Here is a 21,219-nt window from a genome sequence, read left to right on the forward strand (position 1 = left end):
CCCAATCAAGTTATATACCTGTGTGTAAGTTGTAACATCATCTTGATAATATAAACAGTAATATCGGCACTTCATTGGCGATAACTTTCAATAAAGATATATGCCTGCAACATAATAATTCATGGAGTTATCTCGAAGGTTTTAACAACTGAGGTAGCCTACTAATATTTCTGCTTGAAACCCAGCATGAATATTGCACACTCACGATGGAAGTTCCCAGCAATGCCTCGATAACGGATGTTGAACTAAGATACATCCAGCATTTAGTATAAATTCCATTCGAGCCAGTAAATGCTCATAACGATTGCGACTGCATGCTTCCCCGTAAGCATGGAACAGTTGTGGAATTTCTAACATGTCCTACCTAACTTTGAGTTATTGGATCTGCTAATATTGTTGCAGGGAGTGCGCCGTTCAGCTTCTTCGGTTGTCTGTCGCTAACCCCGAACCTCTCTTCTCTTAGAAAATACAGTCAGTCTAATAATACAATCCTATGACGTGAACAGTGTCGCCCAGTTGGCAAATCACTACAGGGTATCGGGCGGACGGTACAGGAATGTTTGTAAAAATAATCTTGGAGCTTAGAAAACTGTTCGAGTGTCCGCACAATACACAGAGCAAACATTGTCGTCGCAGAACGATACTTGAATGTATCGGAAAACGCACGCCTGTATCTTGTAACAAACATATCGAGATCAAAGAACATGCACCGCACGGTTTACTTTGGTAAGAATACAAACGAGTATATGTTTCATGTGCTCACTTTGAAGAAAGTCCATCATATTATAGATGGAGACATATATATCGATTATGATCCCGTGAACCCACACCTGAGATTAACCGTGAATATATATTTCTGGACCTTAAAAAGAGCTATATATGTATGCTAGAAAATCGGTGGTGCTTCTTGACCAACCAACCACACTCGCAGTAATGTCTTTCAAATAACGCGCCTGATATGGTGTAATTGAATTGATCTTCGATTCAAGCTCATTGTAACCTTGATAAACCTCAACTAGCGCTTAGATAATTTGCACTGTTATCACGAAATTTACACATGTGACACGCATATTTACACACATAAATGATTTCAAATTGTAATACTAGTTAATAGCGAGCGGAAATGGACCCAAATGAACGCTTAGCCTCGATCACATATTCATGTAACAGCTTGATAATACTACTCCACAGCTACCAATGAATTTTCTGCTATATTATTTCTCTGCGAATTGGTAACCCTACAACGAAGCATTAGTTACAACTATAGTCCCAGCGGTCTCCACCCTTTTCTTTTCTGCGTCGTCCAAGCGTCATTCAATATCTGTCGCCAGTACTGCGATGCCAAGCGAGGCAACTATACATACAGGAAGTGCTCAGTTTCACCAAGATCAGGGTTACAAGAATATATTTGCCATTTCACACCTGCATATCTTGTTTCACGCGGACACGACACGTTGTGACTATCCGCTTTCAAAACACATTCGATATGTTACTGATTGGCCAGAGCTCCTATATCCCTACCTGTTTCCTTCCTTACTTCAACTGAGCTTGGGAATGTTGTTTTTGTTTGGGGAACCATGATTTTGGTTAATTAGTCAGCGAAATAACACGAGGGTTTGCGTAAGGAAAATCTGAGGCAATTATCAAACCGGTGTGAAACGCCAAGCAAACATACTCTCCAACTTATATATTGCAAAGCATTTCGCAATCAATCACTATTCCACTTTCTGAAATCGCATATTTTTTTCGTGTCTTGGGACCAGACTAATATAGACTTGGACATTCACCGGATGTGTGGAAACAGTATCCTGATAGATGGAAGATAGATACGGAAAGCACTCTTGCCAGTATGACTTCTTTGTCACCTATACGCGATTCCAAGAATCGGAGTATATGATTGGGTTTGCGAACATTACAACTGGTGCTGCTTTCCAATACTTCATATATCTTTTTCTCACTGGTTAGTCAAACCTAAATACTATTTGCTGGCCCTAATAATTATGACATGGCATAACTTTTTCATTGTTGACTCCGGCTTGTAGGAATTGCAGAAACGTGGACAATGGCACTTCTGCCTACTACAATGACTTTGTCGGTTACAAGAGGGGCCGCGATTTGTTGCGTGTCGTTTTTACTGACGAAAGCATCCCTTTAGCTCAAGGAAGTTATTTCCCATAACACCAGCATTTCGCTACTGAACCCTTGGTCCGACAGGCGATGGTCATCAGTATTGAACTATTGATACATTCTTGAAAGCGTCCAACGGAGAGTATAACAATGTAATGACCAGTCAGCTACTATATTGTGATCCGTCTCCCTTTATATTGGATGGGTCTCATTTATTTTTGCAATTTGCATGACGCATGATAATTCTTTCAGCTACATCAACTAAACGCAGTGGACAATGTGCGATCTAAGAAGCTTATCCGCTGGCATACTGCACGTTTCGGTTGCTCCCTGCCATCACTGCATTAGCATTAGCGAGATCGGCAGGATATTTGATATTCAATCTATCCCTTGCGGCATTAACCTTGCTTGTCTGTTAACCCGTTTTCTATTAGATGCATCTTGTCTATTGTGCATCCACTTCACTAACCAGGAAATCATCTTTGGATACGACTTCATTGATACTTGCTATAGGTAAACCTCATGTTATTGGGATACAACGTATGCCGGTGTAGTACAATGGTGACAGAAATTCTCCTTTGAATTTTTATATTTACAATTATCGAAGGCTTTCTTGACAAGCCAGGCGGCAATGTCCCATAGTTACGGCTTTCTCATGGTCGAATCCAGTAAAAATCCGTTGCTTCTTTCCAATTAGAAACGCCGGGTGTAGAAGCAGGCGGCGTCTGGTAATGACTCATTATGTTTAGCGGTTGTAATACAATCATGGAGATTGAAATGCATTATGCTATCGAAACTTGAGTGGCGTTTTATCACTTCGGCACGCTCTCAGGTCACCAGCCCGCTATTATTATACGATGGTTCGCACCGTCGGCAGCAACTCAATTTGCAACACTGCTGCGTATAAATAGGATCGATCGGCTTTGGTAATGAATTGATTGAGATGGTTACGGCATTAGAGGGGATTTCATTGGGATTGGATACCTCCATTGTGATTCTGGCTTCTTGTTAACACATCAAGGAGTTTGAAGTGGCCATTAGCAAACCCTTGTTTTCCTAATTTCAATAATTCAACTTAACAGGATTTAAGAGTCATATTCAAGGGCGGATTGTAGCGTGGCGATCGGAACTTGTGTATTCCGCTTGCTAATACATTTAATTGCTGTCATCTACGGATTCTGAGCGTGTTTTGACGCTGAGAAATCCATGCCAGAGTGGGGAATCCTGTTTGGAAACCTTTTACTATATTCATTGCTGTTCTTATATATGCGATCTTCATCTCAATTTTATTTCGGAGATGAACGATCGCGCTTTTGGTCCACGAGCGCACTTCATTGGCCGCATTTTCAACGATATTATTTGAAACTGTAATAGCAAGGTTGATGGCCTGGTATTAACATAGTTAGAAGATAAATTGTGACCGCGTTTACTGCATAACCGCGCGATTGCCTGCCTAGGACCGTTAACTTGTCCCTTGTGCACTCATTCATCTGTTCTGAACAGAGACACGCGGCAAGCTAAACTATTAATATTGTCGACGTATTTTTCTTCTGGGTAAGCTGATTGTTTTAGCGGCTGAGACGATGATGTTTCATTGATTCACTTTACGTCCGCGTTCACAGAAAAACGAATTCGAGGAAATGAAACTCCATACAGTTGCACAAAGTCAGTCGACATCGAAGATATAGACTCCAGCATTCTCATTATACTAAAAATTTCGTCTTCGTGGAATTCAAACCGAGAAGCGCTATTCCGTATGTTTGCTTAATACATTATGATAACCGGAAATCTGAAATATATCATTTCTTGCACGACAACTACATAAAGTTCACTGTGTTACCCCTGGAAAAAGACATATTTTGAATTCATTCGTCTGTAGAGATAAAGTGAATCCTATTCTAATGAACTCATGCTGATTGTATCCTGTCAACAATGCATTTTTGACATTTCAATCACATTCAAGACACATTGCACTGTCGTCTTGATGAGGTTAAAATTCAGAACTATTCGGATACGCCACAGACGAATGATATTCTGAACTGACTCGTGCGGTATGCTTGATGAGAAATATATATACGACATTTGAACTGACGCTTGTACCAGTTGAACGCAATGTGCAATATACAGCTATTCCTTTACCAGTAGTTTTTCAGACGATACGAAGGTAAAGGTAGCCTAAATCTGATACATTCTGTCCGGCTGCCAGTTTTTGCCTCTTACCTGCCATCCCGCCAGACAATTTATTATGCCATTTAATCAGAGCGCAGAAACTCAATAAAAGTCACGACATCGCTTCGGAAGCGGTCCGAGTCGATCGCAATCGAGTTATGAGTTCGCTAAATTAATTAGGACAGTCCGAGTACAAACGACGTAATATTAAAGGTATGTTGAACGGGCGCTGGCTCTGGAATTTGCGCATAAATTGAGGCTGTTGTCACCACAATTTTTGGCGGTTACAATTTTTCTGTAAATTCATTTCTCGCAAAGCCGCGGGACGCATTCGGGGCGCATTCACATTTGCTCAGACTGATCATGGGCTATTTCTTGGGGCATATATCTAGATTTGTTATGATCATTATTCGTTATATTGTATATCTTCAATATTCTTTTTCGAATATTGTACCAGTTTGTGTCGTGCCAGTTGTCATTTCGCGCCAGCAGTCGCGAAGATGAACCTTAGAATTTCAAAAGTAAGTAACTCCGATCAACTGCTAAAAGTTTGCGAAACCCCGTCCAAAACTACTTTTGGAAACTATGTACTTGAGTAGTTTTTCGACCTTTCATTTCTACTTCCACTGGAAGTAGATTTGGAAATTGCTACTTCTACTTGCAATTGACCAGACTTGGACAACTAGAAAATTTTCAGCTTTTCCGAATTATATTAGAATTAAAATTAGAGCTACTTAGTTGTTTCCAAATTAGATAAGAATTAGAATTAGAATTAGAGCTACACAGATTTTTTCAAATTTGATTAGAATTAGAATTACTGTATCCGCGAAAACTTGGAAATTGACTGAAATTGTGAATGAGACTTAAATACAGCACAAATCAGTTCATATCAAATCATAGTACATCCCCGCCCCATAACCATGAGAATGGTTAACGTCTGTACACCAAGCTTGGCTCGTTTTATACTATACCAGGGGTCATCGCAATCGCGGCCGGCGATCTTATTTTTGATTTCGGAAGAACGCAAAATAAAGCATTATGAAATGCTAAAATTGATTTCAGTTTCAAATTATTGTTGTTGCTTCAAAATAAGCTGTTCGCCTGCGCCCAGCAACACTAATCTACACTAGCTGAAACGGCTTCGGCGATCTCCTATTGTAGACACAGCCTTGGCTGGTGTATTTTGATAAAATTCGACTCCAGGGTACACAAATGAAAGTGTGAACGGCCCCTTCCGACGACGCGTTAATACACCAGGCAAGGCTGTGTCTACAAAAGGAGCTCGTGTACCATCTAAAAATAGTACATTGAAAGCTCTCTTATTCGAAATTTCTTGATGGTAACGTCATATTTCGGATACGACTGTTGATATACAATGTTCTTTTTAATTCTCTACTAGTTGCTGACGATTACCCCTGACGAGTGTCAGCCGAAAATATTCTTGTTCATTTCAATATGAGTAAACTATTCAATTGTATATTGTGTGGTTTTGTACTGCATGTTTCGGGTACTGCGATACCACCAATCGAGGTTTACAACCCTTCACAGAGGAAAATAGTCATAATTACAATTCCCGTAGATAAATCAACTCTTTGCAGGGAGGAGCGTGTAATTTCAGTAGTAGAAAAAATAATCTCTCACTATTTGATTAGAATCATCAGACTCTATTATCGATTCCAGTATGATTCCAGATGTAGACCCAGATCCAGATTCCACTATGCGCAACCCTATTTGTGATATTATTTCAAATCTACTTTGCAACATTTATTGAGAATAATAAACTCGATGCTGTGTCGCCCCGGCTGCTGATGAGAGAGAGAATTACAAATTGTTAAACTGCCGCAAAGGGCTAATGTTTCCGACGTGCCAATTCTCGATAGTGGCCTCGCGCGCGCTTTAAATGGCGAAGTTATCAGAGTGATGGATCCCAGAAGGCGGAGGTGAGAGGCGCCGACGTCCGACATATGTTGATTTTTGATTCATCTACCACCTTGACGTTATCTCAAAGCGTTGCGTTCATTGATTTTCGCGATTTTTTTGATGGATGGCGTTTTTTTAGCGAATCTCCCGGGTGCAGTTGTTGTCGGTCCATTTTGTCTTGTTTTCGACGGCGAACGCGAGATGTTTCGAACCGCGAAATTGTCGGGCGCGTGGGCATAATACGCGTTTCAGTCGCAGGTGTGCGGTTTTTTCGCGAAATACGTATGTCTCGATATACTTTCCGTTCCGAGTGTGATTGTAAGAAATTCGCAGTAATGACGGACGGAGTATTACGCGGTTTCCACCTGATCCGTCGTAAACGCTTCGGAGGCATCGCAAAAGCAATATTATTAGGACGAATGATGGGTCAGTGTTGTTGCATCTTACGGAAAATGCTAATTTCCTTTTTTGATGCTCCGCGGTTTGTTGAGGTGAAAACAAAATTAGGAGCTGACGTCGCATTTCCGTGCCCGTACATAAATATAATTTCATGCGTGAGTTATGGCAGCGGGAATCTCGCTCGACCGCTTGATAACAAACATATGCATGGTGCGTATGGACTTACGGAAGCGCGAACACTGATTCCTTTTTCCACACATGTAAAAAATCGGTGGTTATCGACCTTATTAGCTCGGGGAACAGGTAAAATTTTTATAATGCGAGCCGGTGACCCGTCAAAAATCAAAATGTAGTCACCACATATATATGCATCTCTAAGGCGAATATTTGAAACGTGAATTTGCCGAGAAATTTGCTGCATACCTTTTGATATTACTCTTGTTAAACCTCGTTCTATGGAAGTTTCTGCAAGCCGAAGTCCTGTTACAAACCACAAACTTAATTTTAATTCTTTTGTTTCTTGTCAAAGAACCGCGACTTTGCTGTTTGTTAGAGTCTCTTATACTGTCGAATGTAGGTAAATCGCACAGTCGAAATTTAACGAATTATGTTTTGCTTTTACATATCACTGAGGTCGTACGATTTGTTGGCTATTTTGAACAGCGTGGTTGATACATAAAATTGATAACTGATATATAAAATCGTAATCTATATTCGGTAGGAAAGTCGTCACGGACCTGTGGTTGAGAATCATTCCTTCCAATGATCGGGAAAATGGGCCGCATGTCACGTAGCCTATATGACTTGCGCGTATATTGAAAATATGGGCTTCGTTTCCAACCATATGTTCACCGTAACTGGAATATTAGAATTTCGAAGTAATCCTCAACTATCCGAGGGCTCCAACTATCTGCGACTCCACATTCTACGACATATGCATTATTGTATTCCCGTACCCAACGCAGAAACTACCGCTGCCCATCAAGGTCATAGACTCAAAAACTTATATCAGCTTCTAGCTTTCATTAAATCACCAAATAGACTATTTGTCCGGATGCATTTGCTAATTCTCCTTTCGAGATTTCGTATAGATTTTTATTTTAAGAAATGTCTTGGTTTTTGAAATTTGTTGTTCCATATGCTAGTCCGTGAAATCGTTTGCACACATCGCAAGGGAAAATTCAACGTTGCTTTACGACGGTTAAAATTATTCCTCGCGAGGCGGCACCGCCGCTCATCTCGGTGGGCGAAAAATCATTTTTGTCATGTGACAGGCTTGTCTCGATTTTTCGCTAGCAATATATTCATGGCCTTGTCAAAACGCGCAATCCGCGGTGATCCGCGGATTAGGCGCTGTAAGGTGTCTTCCGTCACGGAGTTTTGTAACTTTCTCGCGATACATGCGGGGGCCGGCGTAACATCGATTTCTGGTGCAGATGCCGCGCGCTTGTCCAGCGGTGGGTTTTTCCTTGTCGCCTATTTGCTTCATTCCGGGACGCTTGAGCTCGGAAATCCGCCGGTTCGTGGAAAATCGATGCCTGTCTGTTACTGAGATTCGGAATGATTGAGCAGCTCGCAGTTCCTTTCGGCGAGATTACTAGAGCCGGCGTAAATGCGATTTTTGGACGATTTTCTTTCGGGAATTCGTCGGCTAATTGACGCGGGCCGATAGCGTACTGCGCTATACCCGCGCGTTGCAGAATGGGTCATGGGACGCTTTCCTAATATTTGACGTTATACGCCAAATCGGCGTTAAAGGCCAAATATATCTGACTGCATTACTGACAAATTTTAACGAGTATATGCAGCTGTATATCGATTTGTACGTTGTGATGTGCGGCTGGGGAACATTCATATTCAATTGGTCACTGCTTTCTGGATTTTATAATGGAATTTTCGAAGTATGACTATCGGTTTATCTGATTAGACTTGCTCATGCTCATACGGGATCTCAATAGCTGTTACTTACAGCCACCTATATTAGAGGCGTGTTATACAATAATATATAGAAAACAATTCCATGTTAGGACTGTATTTAAGTCGTCAACGACTCAACGTGATAATAGCAGACGACAAACTGGTCGATCACAGGTTTTGAGACTTCTTGATTAATATAGATTGTTGGGTATCGTATAAGTCCATCAAATCTCCTTATAGAAGCCATCAGGACATATATGATCCGACACATCGTTGTTCAAATCAACTTAATTGCGGAAATACTCACGTTGGATCGCCTAGGCTGCTATATGCACCCTTCATATATATACTATGCAACAACAGCAGTCATTGTCATCTCGACATCCAGGTTGTATCTCAACCGGTATTGTTTTCGTCGCTTTCCAATACAGATCATTGTCCGAGCTATCCGGACCACTTGAGGACTCGTGAAGGGTACCGTGAGAGCGCAGACGCGTAATCTGTTTGTATACAATTGATAATTCCCAGTCCTTGAAAGATAATCTGTGTCTCCACAATATCAACTACAATGTCACTGGAAGATCTCCCGTGTGTGTTGTCATGGATACCGATCGTGAATGCACCAAGTGTATGGCAACACTTGTCGTCGTGGTTTGATATTCAATTGTTGTTGATACTTTTCCAAATATTACGCTAGCTCAACTGGATAAGCGTGAAAAAAACTATGATTTCTGTTGTGATTAGTGTTGCTGTTTTGGAAACTACTTTAAACAATAATGAGGATCGTAACGGGAGGGTCGAAGCGGTAGTGCTGATGCTCAGTGATGAAATGTCGTGACTTGAAGTGCAAGAAGTTTTCAATCATACGATCATTGATCTTAATATATGGCTCGATGATTCTTTTGAATTATAGATTTCATCTTGATGAAGGAACAAGGTTGTTTTGTCAGTGTGCTGTAGTGTAGGTCTACATAGTTATAGTTTTTTTACTTCCTACCGCCATGTTGTGACGTCATGAAAATTGCCACTAATTTTTCATCTCCAATGGCCTATACCGATAATTTTTTCTAGTGTGATATCGTCTCGACATTATGGGCGACCCGATAATCGGTCGGGCTCTAGTATATTCCATCTTTAGACATCTGGTTACAATACCAGGCATCCTTACACGCATTTGCGATAAATAAGCATGATATCTCCACAGTTACTCTCCATCTGGGGATTTGAAAGTACACATCTACACAATCATGGCCCTTGACGTCCATCTCGCATTCTGTAGATATGGAAGTTTATGCCATTTGATTAGTGGCAATCTACTATTTTCTTTGAAAGAACGGCATTATCTGCACTGGTCACAGATAAACTTAAAATCATCCCTCCATCCTCGATATTCTAATATTTTCACCTGAAATTCTGGATTGGTGGATTGTAGGCCTACCAAGTTTTCGTAGTGTTTTATGACATGATCTCCAAATTTGTAGCTGAGAGTTGGATTTGTTGAAGACGTTGGATTGAAGAACTCTGATATATGCTGTAAGAATCGATAATATGATCTTGGCAACCAATTGTGGTTTATCAAAACCCTTGCTCTTCATTGCATTTTGCAGTTTCGAAACAACGCCATTCCGCCGTCCAGTATCAACAGATGCTGTGTCACGTGTGATATATGACATTTTCAAATTTTCCTACATCATATTCCTCTAATCGGTTTTCCAGACCGCTGAAAATATCTTGAGTTGTTTTACTTTCGCCTTTTCGAACACCCAGTTTGATTTGTGTCAGACAATTGAAATTATACGATATATACAGTCTACATCTAAAATCGAAATTATTAATTATTTATTAATTATTTAATTTTGACTGTAAACAGGAACACGATAGGATTTATTCAATCTGGGCAATCACAATTAACCAAAATAGTATTTTCAATCTATCCAATTGGAATTGTGTCAGTTAAATTCAAGTCAGTCGCTAGATATATTATATGGTCTGTATCCACAAAATAAAGCCTTCATACAGTAAAAACAGGAAAAATTTTGTGCGGGAGGTTTTTGTTTAAACAGCCCTTACTTTCGTGAATTTTGAAATCAGGACACAAAAGTTGATCATTTGTGAGGGTTGTGACTACAGGACACACAAAATTTTGAATTTTTTTGAAGTCATAACCCTACTGCAAACATCGTACATCCACGTTGGGACATGTCAGCAAAATCGACCCCACCACATCCCATAATAAACTTATCACATTAACAGAAGTATTCGCTTCGCTAAGATCGACAACAGATCTATATGAAAATTCGAAATTTACATTAGCCGCGCTTATAGGCCTGTATTTTGTGCATGTATTATGTGTGGTTGAATGTTTAGGTATTTTTCGGTACATGGACTTCCGAATCTTGTGAAATACACGGCCTATTAGACAAGTTCATCTTGCCGTGGATAATAATTTCATCGCGGCTGATGCATTTTCATGATTCCGATGAACTGCTTTATGATATTATATAGTGTTGCTCTGAGACCTTTTTGAAATCTGCTGGCATATGTTAAATCATTAGGTGATCATCAATTGCCGATGTCGACTCGCCGAATAGGTCAGTGCAGGCTTTGAAGTCGAGTGTTTCATGTCTGATGCGCCTTATGGCGGATAAAGCCGCGAGATAGCACAGCTTCTTGAAAATTCGCCTTGGGATGTCTGCCTCGATCTGGTTAATGTAGCTTCTGTTCGTCGTGACAAATAAGTGGGCGATTTTCGCGAATGCCATCCTGACTATACTTTACATATGTCACGAGCCATAGTTTTACGAAACTATTGGCGCTTGATTCGGCGATGTGGCTGCTGGCTATTAAATCGAATTCTAGCGAAAAATTTTTAAAAACCAGCTTGCTCCACCTGAAAGGCTTGAAGCCTCGCAATGACAAATGCTATGTAAATGACGCTTTCCAATTGTAATACCTGGTTGAAAATAGCAATTGTTCGTAAAAAGACTGTGCTCACTAAAATGAGGTGCAATAGGACACATTTGTTGCGATAAATTTCGTTTCGAAAGAGCCGTCACATTTTCAATGAAGTCAAAAAGCTCGCAATACATGATCTATACTGGGAAGTGTTGGTAAAACTATTTCTCTCCGAAAAAAAAGTTATGCCGATATAAGTGACCGTGTCGCGATCGTAACGTTTTCACCATGGTAGGCTATATGTACGTGGTTATCGTTTAATGTCATTCGCCCCACCATTTTGTTGCGCGGATCGATACGTTGTAGGTAGCCTCCTGCTCTCGCCGGAATATGATTAATCGTTCAAAACATGTTCCCACGCTGAAGGCGATAACGTAACCCAGACCGAAAGGGAAATCACGTCAAATATGTATGATGAATTCGCCCCTATAGACGCAGCTACACATGGCGATTTATATAGTCGAGTTATTTGTGATACCCGAGCATTTGTACCGGTGGTTACGCCGCGTCAACGGCAAGTGTGGGATTTGCCTTAACGGGCCATGGAGATGAGAGGCAGTTTTCTCATGCAGCTGACATAATTATAACATCGTTATAACATGGCGTACCTCCTATTCTTCCGAAATGTATATGCGACAAATTTGCAATCACAAATCTGTGCGGGTGTGCGGCGTGCGCGTTACTGCCATAGTTGAAATTGATTTCCGAGCGCGGCACTTACGACTTATAAACGCATGTCAGCCGTCTTAAAGTTTTGCGTCACAAGTACGATTGTGGATTCTATGTTTGTTTATGATAATACCCCAGCACCGAGTTATATGTGTGACGCATCGGTCTGATATTTGCAGGTAACGATGTCACGCCACGTCGAGCACTGTTCAACATTCATGAATGACGTCTTGCGCTGTTCGTTTATGAAGTCATAAAGGGTTCATTGAACTGGTCGCTTCTGCGTTTATTTTTTCGATTTTAATCTCAACACATTACCCGTGAATTTATGAATGTATTTATCTCGCGCCCTTCAAGAATGTTGACTAAACTCTAGGCTCTGAATAAATGAAAAGCTGGGTGTGGATTCTAATCTAATCCAGCGATGGCGATTCTTCCAAAACAGTAGCGTCTCATTAATAATTACTCTTGCGGCTTTCTGTTCGAAGGTGCAAAAAATGCAAGCCGAGCGCCGATCGAGATATTCGGATGCGTATACGTTTCTTTTGGACGGGAGTCGGAGCAAAAACCGGCGAGCTTGACAAAAAAAAGAAATGTGACTCTCGTAATTCATGATTTATTAATCGGCGAGCAGACCTGACAACATACATAGATAGATATAGTAGACTGGCGACAAGGGTAGAATAAATCAAATCACAGACAACGAAGCCATGTGAAGCGAAGAGAATTGGTGGCGACTGGAAGCAAAACTACAATCGTCACATGCTGACAAAATCTCCATACCTATAAAGGCCGTATCATATCAATACATCCTTTTGTAGCACTAACACCAAGAAGGCTCCGTGTGTACGGGGTCGCATCGCGCACATTGTTTGGCACAAAATACAATACTGAGAAGCATGCAATTCGTCAGATAGTGCTCACGCGTCATCGATGTGATTCATATTGTTTATGTTGAAAAATAAGATATGAAGAATATGGGGCGGTTTCGATCGAGGTGACGTCATGATGAGCCCTGACTTACATTGCATTCAATGAGGCAAATATACTCCTCTTTCAAAATTTTGATAACCTTTGCGCCAGTGTTACTAGGTAGCGACTATACGCTGGCATGTCGATGTGAAATAAAAAAAATTATGGTCATTCCGTGTAATACAAGCCATCTCCGTGACCTCTTAGCACACGACGCCGGCGAGTGTGAATATTTGAAATCGCTACGCGATCCTGGCAGTAATCGATGACCCAAGATGCCGCCCATACCGCGGCTGACAGTAGCCGCAGCAGATAACTTTGATTGTCACAATTTGACTGCTACCAGACACGTCTCTGGCAACAGTCTCCCCTTGCGCTGATAGCAACGGCCACAAGGACCCTTCAAACACATCTAAGACAATACGCCGGGTTACTGCAAACAAAACCGGTATCAGTGTATATAATGGGAGACGCTTTTGATAAAACACGAGGGTCTACGACGCGAGGTCAGTCCTCTGCCAAACCGGCACGGGTCGTAAGGTCGCGCGCGGCGATGCTCTGTTACAAATGAATCATATCCAGACAAATAATTCTGTTACATCGTCCGGATCTACGCTGTGGTTCTGAATGGAATCGGAGTCGTATTTGCGTTTATTTTTATATAGCGGAGACTGGCGGATTCAATTCCAAATCGAATCCAGCAGCTCGGTTTGAGTTAAATTTGAAACCAATTTGAATTTGTTTCAGCGAAATACGAGTATTCCGCTACTTTATGCTCTTATAGTGTTATACCCATACGTGACGCTGGGAAAAATCTGAATCCCAGTCGAGTATATGTGCCATGGAACCTTCATACGATATCAAAGAAAATAATGCCAGCAAAATACATGTTGTCCTGTTTGATAACCATAGCTATATATATACGATACGCTATTGGTCGATCGCTACTCAAAAGTGTCGTGTCTCCACTAACGTGCGAAGTATTATGATGCATATTTTGGATACTGTGATAAAGTCAATCGGAGTTTCAAGGCTGTAATGGTAGGAAAATGCTGCCGAAACGGTAATTCTTGCAGATTAAAGTCTATTGTCGGAATGAGTGTATAATTTTGGTACTGGAGAATATCGACTCTTACTACTTGACTTGTGCTCAGGACTTACCTATACTTCGTTGAATTCCCGGAATATTCGTCGCAAGTGATTCTATTTTCCCGGCAATTTGATATCGCGATGCACATTGCTTATTGGCTATATTGACTTAATTGCTGGATAGTTTACGCTGTCGGGGAATACCTTTGTTTAGTCGTACATTTTTTTTCAATGCTACGCATATTGGAGACGTACGGATCATGTTTTTCGGGATCCGAATCCGACTCGGTTTGATAAAACGTAATCCGGATCCTGTTTACGTCTTTAATGATAGAATACGGATTTAAGGGTGACGAATTTAAGGGTGAGTCTGAGCAAGCATCAATTACCCCTGTCGTCGAAAGGGGTGGTCAGTAATTTAGTACTTCTACTTTTTCAGAGTACTCAAGTACGTTTACCTGCTAGCGCGAGTTACTCAGTAATTCTTCCACTTCTACACCTTTTATTTATTCAAAACTACTCACTCCTACACTTAGAATTTTGTACTGAAGATTCTGCGTATTTGCACTACTTACTATACTTCTTCTCAACAGTTCTCAGTTTTTAAAGGAAAACTGGACCTAGAATAATCATTTAGCTACTTACTTGAAAATCGCTACTTCTACTTGTGCTTGAGTAGAAACTTTGGATACTACTACTACTTCTACTTGAGTACGAACGAGGATTAATTCAACCATCGATATTTTGCTAACTACACCACCGGCAATGCATTGAAGTTTGCCATTATGGATTCCTGGACAGTGTGGTGCGACGCAGAAACTATCCAAGTTCAAGGTCGTACAAAACATCAAAGTAAACAAATACAAAGTCACTTTCGTGCACTAGAAATTTAGAATCTTGTCCTGATCCGAATCCGGCACTTGGACTAAAAATGCGAATCTTGATCCATTCCTGTTGCGGATTCCTGACTCCTTTCCGGTGAGAATCCAAAAGCCTGGTCCCGTACATCTCTAACCATGGCCTACTTCATGTTTCGTTTTGTTCTTCAATGTCGTGACTTTATGGGGTAAGCAATAAATCTGACTGAGTGACAGACGTCTTCGCTTCGTGATCTTACTATCACCAGCCTATTTCCATCACTGGTCATTGGTCAAGACGGTTCTCAAGGCAATGTTAAAGTATATATTGTGGTATGTAAATGTATATCTGGATGCGTAGTGCAGCTAAATTCACCCGAAAACCCGGCATGTGCAAATTTAATACATGTAGTTAGGCCTACTTTATATCCGAATTGTGTATTCAGAAGCTATTATACCGCAACCATGCTCTTCTCATGGCTCGTTACTGAACGCTAGCGAAAATGTGTGGGGTTATCGAGTTGTCACTGCAGTACTCGGGTGCCAGCTACCGACGCCATGTCAGAATTAATTTTTGTTGTAGTCATGTTTAAAATCATGATATTCATCATCTTAAGATACTACAAGAATTGCGATATAGGGAGAAGAAAGGAGGGAATTGAAACGACATGGGAAATGAATTAAATCCTACTTAGTTCTACAAAGAGAGTTAAAAATGGACGTACGTGTTGAAAGAGGTAGCCTATGCACAATTGTACAGCACAATTTGCACAATACGCACTCAATGAGAAATATATAGTCTACAGAATTGTGACACCGCCAAACAACTCCAAGACTCTACCGCAGTCCAGAGCAATGTAATGCTCGGGAGTTCTGGATTAGAGGGCTTTCATGTGGTGAAAGTTGCGAAAACTCTCTGTCCAAATCCCTTAAGAAGTGAAATACTGTAAAAACATTTGCTGTTGTTGCTTTGTTGTTCTACAATTATCATTGACTGTTTATTTTCGATCACAACTACTTCTGAGGGAATCCTGGGCAGATTAGCTGGGTTTACGACCAATGTAGCTCTGTAAGTCCAATGCGATTTGAAAAACACTGCGCGAGAGAGCTATTTATGGTTTTGCGACATGTTAAAACTAATTCAGGATTGTTAATAGGAGCATTATAAATCCGCTCAGTTCTTGTGCGTGCAATGTACACCTTAATTTCGTTGATCAATCTATACCTGGGCAAAGTGCGACCCGCGGGCCAAATACGGCCCGAGAAAGGTTGCTTGGAATTCAAACCATCAAACTCGCTTTTTGAATGACTAAAACCATAGGCTGTATCAAATGAACAGTAAATTCGTTTCCTTTGAAGCCTGTTCATTAATATGCCACGATTACGCTGCCTACGAGCCTGGCATGCGTAAAGCAGATTCAAAATAATGGAATGTGGCAAAGTATGAGTAGCAATTGAAGGCACAAGAAATCACTCTTTCCACATAGTTTATAGTTCAAACCTTCCTTGTTGACATTGTCACACGCATTATACGGTATGTGTTTCAATTTGTGACGTGATATGTTTCCGAATCCCTAATTCGTAAAATAAGTCATTCAGTGCTCGCGATTACTATATGACTCATCATATCTATCACCCATAAAGGATATTCGCATACAGGAGTCAGGGGTAAACCATCCTGTCTGTTTTTGCCGATCATGTCGCCGAGATTTAGGATTTTGATTAAAGTCGGTCTTATGACAAAAGCACGAAACACTCGGTCAAGGGAGGGCGAAGTTCAGAAAAGCTGCAAGCTTTGCTCAACATTGAGGCTATTTAACCTGCACACTACTCGGAAGGAATGGACCGAGAAAATAAGCTTTGTACTATTCCATATATTTTTCAGTACAGTGCAGTGGTTCTCGAGGGTGGCACGAAGCTGAAGTTTATTGAAATAAATTTTCGCGCTCCGTGCGATATACACTCACCAAGTCACCATATAGTTGTCGCTCTGTGTATTGTCCGGCTTTGATAATTTACAATTCTCCCATCAACGGCCATATTCTTCCATGCCATCAAACTATCCGTTGGGATTGCTAGCATTCTGGTTGCATTTTTAAATATTTTGTGATATCATGATTTATTATTTATTATTATTATTATTAATGCGCAACATTTCATTGACGATTATCGCCATTTGTGGCCTGTTGCATCACGACATTGATATTGTAACAGTTCAGTTTCAATGACTTCGTATCTTCGTATCTTCATTCACTTGCAAGCGCTTGGATATTTCACTTTCATTCATCAGTCACAGACTCTCTCACATCCACCCATACTGGTCTCTGGTGCCGACTTCGTACAGCGTGGCTTTTGAAGACACTGTTAGTACAGCGGGATCAGCGATGAGGAGCCCAGATAACCTCCGACACATAGAAACTAGCCCGAACCGCGGTTCGAACCAGCCCCCATTGGTATTATAATAAGTGGGCGCGAAATAATTGACTATCATAAAGGGAGGCGTAGGCCTACCTAAAAAAGTGTGATAACCACTGTTTTAGAGTCCTTATAGAAGCACGTAGATAGGGGTTTAAAGAGAGCTAAAATGTATCATGTTTAACATTGTTTCGAATCATGGCAGCGAATAGATATTTTTAATTAACCGTCACTTTCTCATTACCTAATATCAACACATTCACTGAGCAGCATTTATTAACAATGTAATTTATAAATAAAATTAAAATACGCTGGAGAATATAGCTAATTTTTTTCACTCGGCCCGCCAACGTATTTATTTTTCTAATTTGGCCCGCGGAGGAAAATAATTGCCCACCCCTGATCTATGCCTATGAGTGGGGACAACAATGTGCGAACCATGTGTGCGTAATTTCTCCTAGACGTATTATTATATATGACCCGCCAACAGTCATGGGGCGATTTGCATCAATGTAATCAATTGCGATTAAGATTACTTCTGAATCGCGCGATTGAGATGACGGCAAAATCTCGAGGTAGTCGATTACACTTACGATTACATAGAGAACTAACCAAAAACCATGCTTATTATAACACACGATTGCATTTATTTTGCTTCCTGGAACACATGCTAGATTTGTCTGATCTATATCCCGAAAAAACGTGAAGGTGTTTTCACGATAATAGAAAAAAAATCGGACAGGGGGGAGATAGCGTAGTGGTGACGATAAGAGCCTGCTACCCGAGTAGCCCGGGCTCGATTCCGCGTCGGAGGTTTATCCTCTTCCCCGCGTCGCTGTTCTTATGGCGACAAAAAAGCCCAGAAAAAGAACGCGCTAACAAGGAATGGAAAGAGCAAGAAAAAGTCGTGAAATAGAGATTAACATCGAAAAAGAACTGTGACACTTAAGCACTAGGTCAAGGGGAATGCCAGTGAGACTGGTCGTTCGGTATCCTCGTGTATCTGTTCATTACATCGCATAGTGCATGTCTTGTCGCATTTTACATTGTGTGTATTGATCAGATGAAAATATAATCTGACGATTATTGAGCGATTACCAGCCGAAATAGGTATTAGAGATTTTGGAAAACGAGTGTTCTGAGCCCCTTAAATGCACTGAATGTATCACTTGTTGACTAGTGTCACCATATTCTGGAATCGGGAAAGGATGACACTTTTTCAAAATTTTGAAACTTGGAATACCGGAGATAAATCCTTAAAAAATGGTAAATTCTTTCCACTTCGTAGTCGGTTAGCTAAAACAAAAGTCAACTTTCGCTCAGCTCCCGAAATACCCGCCTGGGCGTTAGTTCAGTGCTATTTTATGGTTTCTCGGTCGAATTTTGCCCTGTGCTTAATCAAAATTCTAAAAAAGAGGACAAAATCTCAAAAAGGAGGGCATTTAGGCGTCCTCGGAGGACATTTTCAAAAACCCGAAAAAGTAGGACAAATCCTCCTAAAGGAGGACGTATATGGTGGTAACCCTATTGTTGACCCTACAAAGACGTTGTCTCGTCTACCACAAGCATCAAACTTCAGCAATATTGATGAATAAGGTGCGAATTGAGTAGTACATTCGGCATTTGTCGAAATGTTACATCATCAAAACAGCGATATATTGCTCGCGAGCAATAGGTTCCCAACCCCCGTCCTAGCTAGATTATACCTTATACACATGCAGTATTTGGTGCATCAGCTGAAAATGGCTGTATCACCAAACTTACTCGAGAATGGCAGCGTCATCAAAGACCAGCTTGCAGTAGCAGAAAAGTTCAATCAGTATTTTTGCAACATTGGTCCGGATCTTGCAGCTTCAATACCAAACTCCTCCGATGACTTTCTCTCGTACCTGAGTCCTGGCCCTCAGAAATCCATTTTTCTTGAGCCGACAAGTAAAGGAGAAGTTGCGATCGTATTATCTGAAATGAAAAGTAACAAAGCAGTAGGACCCGATCTCATCCCAACTCACTTTCTGAAGCTAGTCTTTAATATTATTGGTGATGTTATATGCATTTTCTTTAATGAGTCGATACGTCTAGGCATTTTCCCAGATGCACTAAAAACTGCCAGAGTAATGCCAGTGTTTAAGAAAGGCTGTAAAAAGCTAATTTCTAACTACCGACCAATATCTGTTTTGCCAAATCTTGCCACGGTTTTTGAGAAACTGATTGACTGCCGACTTAAGAACTTTTTTGAATTGAATGCAGTACTGTCTCCGACTCAGCATGGATTCAGATCCAACCACAACACCAACCATGCAATACTATCAATTGTAACGGACTATTACAAAACCATCAAGCAAAAAGAAAGTGGCTGCAGCATTTTTATCGATCTCCGCAAAGCTTTCGACACAGTTAACCACAGAATCTTAAGATACAAGCTAGAACACTATGGAATCAGGGGTATTGCAGCAACTCTACTTGAAAGCTACCTGGCAAACCGCAAACAATTTGTTAAACTGGGGACATTAAGAACGACTACCAGAGATATAACTTGTGGAGTGCCACAAGGCTCAGTCCTTGGACCGACTTTTTTCCTCATTTATATTAACGACATTGTTAATGCATCTTTATTCCGCACAACGCTATTTGCTGATGATACTCACCTCTTCATAACCTCCAACACTTTCGATGATCTGCATGCATCTGTGAATAGGGAACTCCCAAAAGTGTCGAGATGGCTGCAAGCAAACAAACTAAGTTTGAATGCAGATAAGACCGAGATGCTCGTTTTAAATAATGCCAGTCATAATTTCACTGTGAACATCAATCATAAACAAATCTCAATATGTGACTCAGCAAAATATCTCGGCGTCACCATTGATTCGAAATTGTCTTGGAAGCAGCATATTGAATGCACAATATCAAAACTAGCTCGGTGTGTGGGAATAATGACCCGTCTCCAATCTTTGGTTTCCAGATCAGTACTACGAACCATCTACTTCTCTCTTTTCCACTCGCATCTGCAGTATGGAATCGTAGTATGGGGAAATGCATGTACAACATTTTTGTGCAGAATTCGAACCCTGCAAAACCGTGCGATACGGCTGATATCATCTGTACCTTTACGTACCAATTTATCGCCTTACTACCGTAAGCATCGAATTTTGCGAGTTGATGAACTGTATCGCTTCGAAGTATCAAAAGTTGTTCACAAGTATTTTTCCAATAGTCTGCCTCCTGTGTTTGATGACTTTTTCATACCTGCTAAACATGTCCATTCCCATTACACGAGATCTTCGTCTAAAGGAAACGTCTACTTACCCCAACCCAATAGCAACCTAACTAAGAGATCTATCGACTACTCGGGACCTATCATCTGGAATGCATTACCATCACATATCCGTGAATTGCCTTATAATAGATTCAAAAAAGCCCTACTTGATCACCTCTTGTCGTTACACTAACACTGTTGCCCTACCTCGCCCAGACATTGCTTCATTGATCATTTGCTACCATTGTTTAATTTTTTTTTTCTATTTTCCTTTCCTAACTAAACATTTCTTACAGCCAGACTGTTCTGAGTCAAGTGTACCTGTTTGATGCTGGTGTGATCAGACTAGATGACCTTCATGGTCTTATCGATCATTCCTATCTAATACCGAATACTGTGCACGCATATTTTCTGTACCACCATCACTGCCGTTTGTTATGTATTTTGGTTCGATGAAAATAAAGACTCTCTCTCTCT

The 21,219-nt window shown here is 40.8% G+C and overlaps 2 long non-coding RNA genes across 3 annotated transcripts; one reads left to right on the plus strand and one right to left on the minus strand.

Moving 5' to 3' along the window:
• Positions 1-1,371: 1,371 nt before the first annotated feature.
• Positions 1,372-19,246, plus strand: LOC145447153 (uncharacterized). Of its 2 annotated transcripts, XR_013917475.1 has the most exons (3): positions 1,372-3,681; positions 3,750-3,881; positions 12,336-19,246. It is a non-coding gene; the product is annotated as an uncharacterized LOC145447153 (long non-coding RNA). The 2 variants fall into 2 exon arrangements; XR_013917474.1 differs by lacking the exon at positions 12,336-19,246 and having other exon boundaries at positions 3,750-4,215.
• A 7-nt stretch (positions 19,247-19,253) lies between these two features.
• On the minus strand, positions 19,254-21,219 carry LOC145447152 (uncharacterized). The gene is made up of 2 exons (XR_013917473.1): positions 20,135-21,219; positions 19,254-19,448 (listed from the first exon to the last, which is right to left on the minus strand). It is a non-coding gene; the product is annotated as an uncharacterized LOC145447152 (long non-coding RNA).

Source organism: Botryllus schlosseri, chromosome 9, assembly GCF_051294905.1.
Source record: "Botryllus schlosseri isolate E-star chromosome 9, Bs_hap1, whole genome shotgun sequence".
NCBI classification, from domain to species: domain Eukaryota; kingdom Metazoa; phylum Chordata; class Ascidiacea; order Stolidobranchia; family Styelidae; genus Botryllus; species Botryllus schlosseri.